Source organism: Pseudopipra pipra, chromosome Z, assembly GCF_036250125.1.
Source record: "Pseudopipra pipra isolate bDixPip1 chromosome Z, bDixPip1.hap1, whole genome shotgun sequence".
Lineage (NCBI taxonomy): Eukaryota > Metazoa > Chordata > Aves > Passeriformes > Pipridae > Pseudopipra > Pseudopipra pipra.
Genome location: NC_087581.1, coordinates 24,686,096 through 24,694,420, shown reverse-complemented (window position 1 = coordinate 24,694,420; position 8,325 = coordinate 24,686,096).

Here is an 8,325-nt window from a genome sequence, read left to right as displayed (position 1 = left end):
GAAACCAGAAGCTCAATAGGATGCTGTAGGTTACTGAACCATCATATGCAATTCTAGTGGGAAGGTAATTCCTTATTAAACTGAATTGAATAGATAAAGAAAAGCTTGGGGAAATGCCAGGAAGGAAGTATGGACTGGATACTTCTGCCTTTTAATTCTTTAACTGCTAAAAAAGCATTCTTTCATACACTGCCAGTTCCTCTGTATGGCAAAGAAAGAAAATTTTAAGATCTGTGCTAAGAATGAAAATGCCTAAACACAGGGATATGGCAAAAGCAAGGCTGTCTGATAATTTGCTGCACTAGAGGTATAATTCCCTCTTACAGGACCAACAAGGGGCCTGTATGCAATGATGCCTTTCAATGGGTCACAGTCTGGTGGTGATGTTTAGTGTATGCTCCAGGGACTTAGCACTAAGCCTGCTTGGCCCTAGGCTGTGATGTTGACCAAAGATGCCAAACTAAGTGAGTTAATTCCCAAAGCCACTTCATGGGAAACTGCAAGAAGAGGACAGAGTAGGAGAAATGGTAGGCTGCAAGAAAGCATAAGGGGAACAAAAGGAGATGCCTGATTAAACAATTCAGCTGAACTCGTACAAAATCAAAACCAAGCCCTCCGACCAAACTTGGACAGAAACACATAGTGAAAATTCAGGACTATCGTGGCTCCTAACAGAACAAGTTTTTATGGACTTAAGTTATTTTCTTAATTATTTTATATATACACCTCTAAGCATAAATATTCAAGAAAGACAACTTTATACAGAAAAAATCTTACAGACCTCCCGGAAAGGCTTCAGTTGGCACTAAGGGACAGAAATACTGCCACAAACAAAGCACTTTATTTCAATGACTTGCTGCAGCTAGAAAAGAAAAAGGAAACAGCAGATCTACTTCTTTCCAGACTCCAGGTCACTTGGACAGGAAGGAACTTCTTTCAGCCTGAGCAGGCTCTTCCAAGATCTGAATGTCAGCTAACTTTATTAGGCCAACTAATTAAGACACAGGCAGAATGAAGATCCTGCTGAATGCAGCGGGATCCCATCATAGGATTCAACAGACTGTACCAAGTCACATGGGGTGAGACTCCAGGGCTGGTGGCGACCCACATCCATGTGTAGGCTGCTGGTCCTGGGCAGGGATGTCCTCAGGGATTTTATCTGCTTACAGTCTTTTGAGCATGTGAGCAGAAAAAGGTGGTCTTTCCCTTCCTTGTCTGAAATTTCAGATTTCTGTACCAATAAAAGGTTCAAGAGATTTGTAGGTTACAGTGGTCAGCCTTGCTGTGCTGGTTCTTGGTCAACCACCAGCTGGAATTCTGTCATGGAAGAAATATTTTAGCTTGCTTTTACCTGCAAGTAAGGAAAGAAATGATTTTCTAATTCTTTTGTTGATACAGTAAAGTGGCTTTGAGTGATGTAGTGAAGTGGCTTTGAGTTTTTCGGAAACAAAGTCAAGGTTTGCATTCTGTATGCTACAAGTTAAAAGGAAGAAGTCTGCATCAATGAGAAGTCATTGACGTTTCTATTTGGGCTAAGAATTAAATATATTTCACAGGCTGGCTTTGGCACTATGATTACTATTGCTGTCTTGCCAGTGAAAAAGAAAATCCCAATGAGAAAACCTTTTCCTTCCAGACTCAAGGACAAGCAACAGAGAGAAGAAAGAAAGTAGCCAGCAACAGCCCAGGACTAACTCAAGCTGAAAAATCTGCAATTAAGAGCCCCTAAATTTGATTTTTATCCATACACTGACCCTGGCGACTTCTACACTTCCCTGCTGATTAGAGTTTTGATACTTCTGGCTTTTGCTCTCTGCTAAAGGTTGATTTCCCTGGAAACAGGCACTGTATTCATGAAAATAAGGAAGCAGGCTCTAAAAACTGATGTTTAAAGACAACTCAGCTCTTCGTACCTGTTGAACAGCAATTTGCATCTATGCAGTCCATTTGACCAGAGAGATGTAAAGTTTTGGATTGTGGTAGTCAGCCAGTTGGTACATACAGCTACCACCCAGAGAGGGGTTTGTTTCAAAAAGGCTGTTTCAGAGACTCCAAATTATGACTAAATTTCTACCAGTAATATGTTACAGTGCATTAATTTACAAGGAGAAAAAAAATTTAAAGAGCCTGAAGTACATAGTCATTAATCAAATCCAATCCTCATGCAGTAGTCATTGTTTTATACATTCTTCCTGTAAGTTTGTTAATGTTTTTTGTTGTAACATACCAAAATTTGGGCTGTGTTTTCGATGTCCTGAGAGGGCATAAATATACTCCATTGCTATGTATGAGCTTAAACTCCAGATCATCTCTATCATAAAACCAAGAAGCTGATGGACTGCTTATCTTTTCTAGCATCCTGTCTCTTAGTTTGCATGTCCTAATGTTCACTATGTAAATGTCTCTGGCAGTTCTGCTGTAATTCTTTCTTTGGGTTGTGTTTGTTTGCTTTTGTTGGTTTGGTGGACTTTTTTGCTTGGTTTAGGGTTTTGGATTTTTTGTTTTGGTTTTTCTTCCCAGTGTGTATATTTCTATTCCAATGAAAAACACAGCATTCTGTGTGTGGAGTTGTAGCAGCAAAGGATTTCTGGCCATTTAGAAAAGCCTGACATATTGAACCAGCATCATATCAAAGCAAATGCCTTCTGATGATTTGGAGGAAAGGAGGTCAATGAGAAGAATCAGTCAAAATTTTGAGAGCTGTGAAAGTTCATCGAAGCCTGAGAAGGGAAATTAAGTTGTATGGCATTTAGCAAAAATATAAATAGAGGGAAGGAAAGGATGCAAATCTGGTATCCAGAGTGGAGCAGGATGATTCAGTAATGGGGTTTATATATGCATGTAAATATTTCTATTTCCAATTGTAGCAACTTATATTTTTAATGGCTTTCAGTAAAGAGTCTAAGTGATTGTTCTTTCTAGCATTTTTATAAATGAACTATTATTTTTTCCCATTTCTCTTATATCTTTGAAATATTTTTTTTAAAACCTCGGGGTACTTTGGACAGGAGCTTTGGGATCCAGTGAAATTCTACTGAAGCATGTCAGCTAGCAAGAGCACAGTGCTCATCTTGGGACAGGATATATTTCAAGCCCAAAACAAGCTTTAACTCTCATTAGAGACAGTTTTCTTCCAAAGCTGTTGTATGAGTCCATAAATGACCCAGAAGAAAGGACTGTATAGATAATATAAGCTTCTCTTTAAGTTAGCCATAATTCACTCCTCTTCCACATCAGGATTTCAGTGACTACCATGTTGAAGGACAGTTTGTTGAGGTGTTTGGCCATGACCACTGTAAGCCCCAATCTGCAGATTCAAAAGTTTAATAAAAAATTGCAAGCTAGAGCTACAGAGATACAAATGAAAAAGGGTACAGGAACATTTCTATTCCTTTAATAAATTATACTATTTACTCTTTATAATGAAAATGTCAGTGAGCTCGACTTTCCTTTCTTTCCACTGGTGCATTAAAACCAGCCTGTTTTCCACTTGCTACATATTGGCAGGTAGATCCTATTGTTACTAGTACTCCTAAAATAATTCCTGTTGTGATGCTGAAATCTAGGCTCTGCCTAGGCCACATAGCTATTCACATGAAAGTAGAAGCAGTCATGTAGATGTGGATTAGAAGAAAGTATTTTTCAGTGAAAATAAAACCAGGCTACTACAAGGTTCAAAGTAGCAATATTAAGATCTGAAACCTGGTAGCCTAATTTCAGTTCAGGCTGGAGGAAATAAAAGTTGAGCTTGGATTTATTCAGACAAGAATTACTACTTGTCATTTCCTTGCTGGCTTACATTAGATATTGACAGCATAACTCAATTCCTGTTGGACAGTATCCTCGATGCAAACCTGATAATGATTGAGATGAACTAGACATCTAAAAAGATCCACGACTGAAGAGAGATATTCTTTTAGCCTACAATAGTGGTTTCTCCATTCAAACTTGGAAAGGTTTTCATTGGTACCTGATCATTTACAGGCAAAAGATGAAAATTCAGCTGTGTATCTCCCACAACAAACATTTTGTTGGCAATTTACAATAATCTATGCAAGCATTAATACTTACATAAACAGGACCAGGGATTTAATTTAGTATTAATTCTGCCTGCCTGTCTCCCAGTCTGGAGTACCCCGGCAAGGGCTGCTTGACCTGTCTGTTCGACATCAGTTGCTTGAGAAAGCACATTTCCCTGAGCTCTCCCCTGAAGTGATGAAGAAGCTCCTTGCTGGAAAATGGAAAGACCATGTGACCAGAGGTGGCCCTCAGAAGCTCCACAAACTAACACAGTTCCTCACAGCCCTCTGAAGGCATGTCTGAAAGGCCTGTCATCAGTGAAATTATTTTCCGTGTCACAGAGCAAGAGAGGCTTCAGTAGACATGTCAAAAATTACTTTCTCCCTCGTGAAAATAGGTATTTTTTAAACTTCCCACTCATTCCTCACCTACTGAGTTTCATTTTCCCTTAGAAGTCTCCCAAGATTTGCCCTTATGAAAGTCAATTTGTCCTTGCTATCTAAAAACTTAAAGGCAAAATTCAATCCTCTGCAAAGGGGATCTCTTAATACACAATTGATGGGTTGCTGCCTTTGATACAGTTGAGTCCAGTGCAAACCTTGACATGGACAGGCTAGGTGTACAGGCTATCAGAAGACGGCTGGTACATTTATGTGAGACAGAGAGTATTTTCAGGCAAAACTAGAGGGAAAAACAGGCCCTCCAGTGAACATGCAAAAGATAATACATGCATAACCTTCCTGAAAATGGTTACACCTGCGGTGAGTGCAGCCTTCACAGAATAGTAGTTTCTGTACCTCTCTTACTACTAAGGTTTAAAAAAGTGTACTGAAATTCCATGTTTATAGCATTTTTCAAGACAGAACTTTATAGTGAAGTCAAATAGTGACATCACATGGCATACTGTTAGACCTTGTGCTCACTCAAACAGAGCTATAATTCGATGGATCCCAGCGCTTATTTTCAAAGTATACCATAAGACTGAGGTGGGGGCTGATGGTTGAGAAGGATGACAGGAAGTTAGGAGGCATGATGTGCTGGAGACACTCTCCTGGCAAGTTCTCAGAGGACCTTTTGCTCTCTTTTTGAGCAGTAAAGTGCAAAGTTGTCTTATATGAACAATCAATTTTTTTTAAAGGTAGCTGTGTGAATTCCTTATGGTAGGTATTTTTCTGAGTTCGAAATTATCATTCCACGAAGCTGTCACCATCTGGCACTGTATTTGTTCACCCTGTTCTGGATAGAAACAATTCTAGGATGAGTTAAAAATATTTTACTGTGCAAGGTCACTTAGTTTAATCTCTAGTAAAACTAGAGATTGTTTTTTGCATAGTAAGTCCAGAGGCTGAACAGCCCCTGGTTGACCACTTCATGGGCTTCAGGCAGGTGAGGTGGCTGGAGGTGAGAGACACACCATTACACAGTGTAGTTGATGCCTTTGTTATTTTGTAGGATTAGTGTCTATGATTCACCTTACCTATCTGACATTACTCTGATCCTGTAGAGTTACATTAAAGGAGGCTACAGCAGCAAGCGACAGAAAGGGAAAGAGTGAGATGGCCTTCTCCAGGGAGAATGCTGTGAACTCTCGGAAGGCAGTGAGGAAGCCAGCCATGACTGTCTCTAACCAGCAAGGTAACAGGATTGTTCCTCAGGGCCAGAAATCTCTTACCAAACAGTTGTTAAGCCATTAAAAAAACATTCTCAAGTGTCGCGTTGGGTCTTTATATAATAAAGAAATGGAGTCTGCTCCCTGATGAGGTGGTGATCAGAGAGAGTTTATTTCAAACCCGGCGCTCTTTTTATCCCTTAAAACCATGTGACCTTGTGACCAATAAGGTTATCGATTCCAGCGCATGTCCCCTGGGCTTCCCTGCCCTGGGTGCCTCCCCTGCACCCCTGGACACGCCTACACTCAAGGAAACAGGCAGCACTCAGAGAAACAGTGACACAGGTAGAACAGGTAGTAAGGCTACTTTGTGAATTCAGCAGGGGTGCCATAGGCAGGGATGAGACGGATAAGCTCACTTGAGCTGAGAGGTGATGAGCTGCCCACTCACACAGCTGGGTTTACCCAAAGGTTGCTTTCTTTATTAATCCCCATGCCCCATCCAGAGAAGCATATTCACCTGTAAGAGCTGCTTTAAATTAGTTTCTATTCCAGGGACTATATCCCAGAATCACAGACTATTCTGAGTTGGAAGGGACCCACAAAGATCATCAAGTCCAAGTCTTGGCGCTGCACAGGACCATCCCCAAGAACCACACCATGTCCCTGAGAACATTGTCCAAACGCTTCTTGAAGTCTGTTAGGCTCAGTGCTGTGACCACTGCCCTGGGGAGCCTGTTCCAGTGCCCAAACACCCACTTGGTAAAGAACCCTTTTCCAATATCTAATCTGAACCTTTCCTGGGTTCATTCCTGGGCCATTCCCACCAGTCCTGTCACTGGTCACCGCATAGAAGAGATCAGTGCCTGCCCTTCACTTCCCTTCACAAGGAAGTTGTAACTGCAATGAGGTCTCCGCTCAGACTCCTCTTCTCCAGGCTGAACAGACCAAGTGACCTCAGCTGCTCCTCATACAGCTTCCCCTCAAGGCCCTCACTATCCTTGTGGCCTTGTGGCCCTCTAAGAGTGGCTCTTAGACACTCTCTAAGAGCTCAATATCTTTCTTATATTGTGGTGCCCCAAACTGCGCACAATGTTCAAGGTGAGGCCACCCCAGTGCAGAGCAGAGTGGGACAATCCCCTCCCTCGACTGGCTGGCGATGCTTTGCTTGATGCCCCCCAGGACACGGTTGGCCCTCCTGGCTCCAGGGCACTGCTGATTCAATTTGCCATTGACCAGGACCCCCAGGTCCTTTTCTGTGGCACTGCTTTCCAGAATCTCATTTCCCAGTCTGTATGAACATCCGGGGTTGTCTCATACCAGGTGCAGAACCCAGCACCTTCCTTTGTTGAACGTCATATGGTCGGTGATTGCCCAGCCCTCTGCAGGGCCTCTGTGCTTTGAAGGAGTCAACAGCTCCTCCCAGTTTTGTATCACCTGAAAACTTGCTTAGTATCCCCTCCAGTCCTGCATCCAAGTCATTTATGAAGATATTGAAGGGCACAGGCCCCAAGATGGAACCCTGTGGAAGCCCACTAGTGACAGGTCACCAGTCTGATGTTACCCCATTCTCTACTATCCTTTGTGCTTGACCCATGAGTCAACTGCTCACCCACCACATGATGTGTTTATCCAGCTGTGTGCTGGACATTTTGTCCAGAAGGATCCTGTGAGAAACAGTATTGAAAGCTTTACTGAAATCCAAAAAGATTACATCAACTGGCTTCCCTTGATCAACTAGGTGGGTTACCCTGTCATAAAAGGAAATTAAGTTTGACAAGCAGGACTTTCCCAGCATAAAGCCGTGCTGGCTCTGACCAAAGACTGCATTGTCCTTCAGGTGTTTTTCAATACCTTCCAGAATAATCTTCTCCTTAACTTCACCAAGCGCAGAAGTGAGACTGACAGGCCTGTAGTCTTCAGGGTCATCCTTCTCGCCCTTTTGGAAGATTAGGACATCAGCCAGCTTCCAGTCAATTGGGACCTCTCCAGATTCCCAAGACTGCTCAAAAATCATTGAGAGAGGCCTCACAAGGACATCAGCCAGCTCTTTGAGTATCCTCGGATGAATCTCATCAGCCCCCATAGATTTATAGGGATCCAGCTGGAGCAGCAGATCTCTCATAACTTCAGGATCAACTGGAAGTCTATCATTCTCACAGCCATGGTCCTTAGTCCATCACTGGTGTTGAAGATAAAGGCAAACAAAGCATTAAACACCTCTGCCTTTTCTATGTCCCAGTTTGTGAGCTGACCATCCTAATCCTGTAACGGGCCGATGTTATTTCTGCACTGCCTTTTGCTATTAACATATTAAAAAAACCTCTTTTTATTGTCCCCCACATTTTTGGCCAGCTTCAACTCCAGCTGAGCTGTGGCTACACAAGTTTCCTCCATAGACTGGCAAGTAGCACCTCTGTATTTCTCCAGTGTCACCTGACCTTGTTTCCACTGAGCATACACCTTACTTTTTGTCTCTACCTCCCAAAGAAGATTCCTGATCAACCAAGCTGGCCTTCTGCCTCACCTGCTTGACTTCTGACATTTAGGCATTGCCTGTTCCTGTGCCCTTAGGAGGTGGTGCTTAAAAAGTGACCAGCACTGATGGACCCCAGCACCTTCAAAAGTGGTCTCTCAGGGGACCTTCCTCACTAGTGACCCGAGCAGCCTGCATTCTGCTCTCCTCAAGTCCAGAG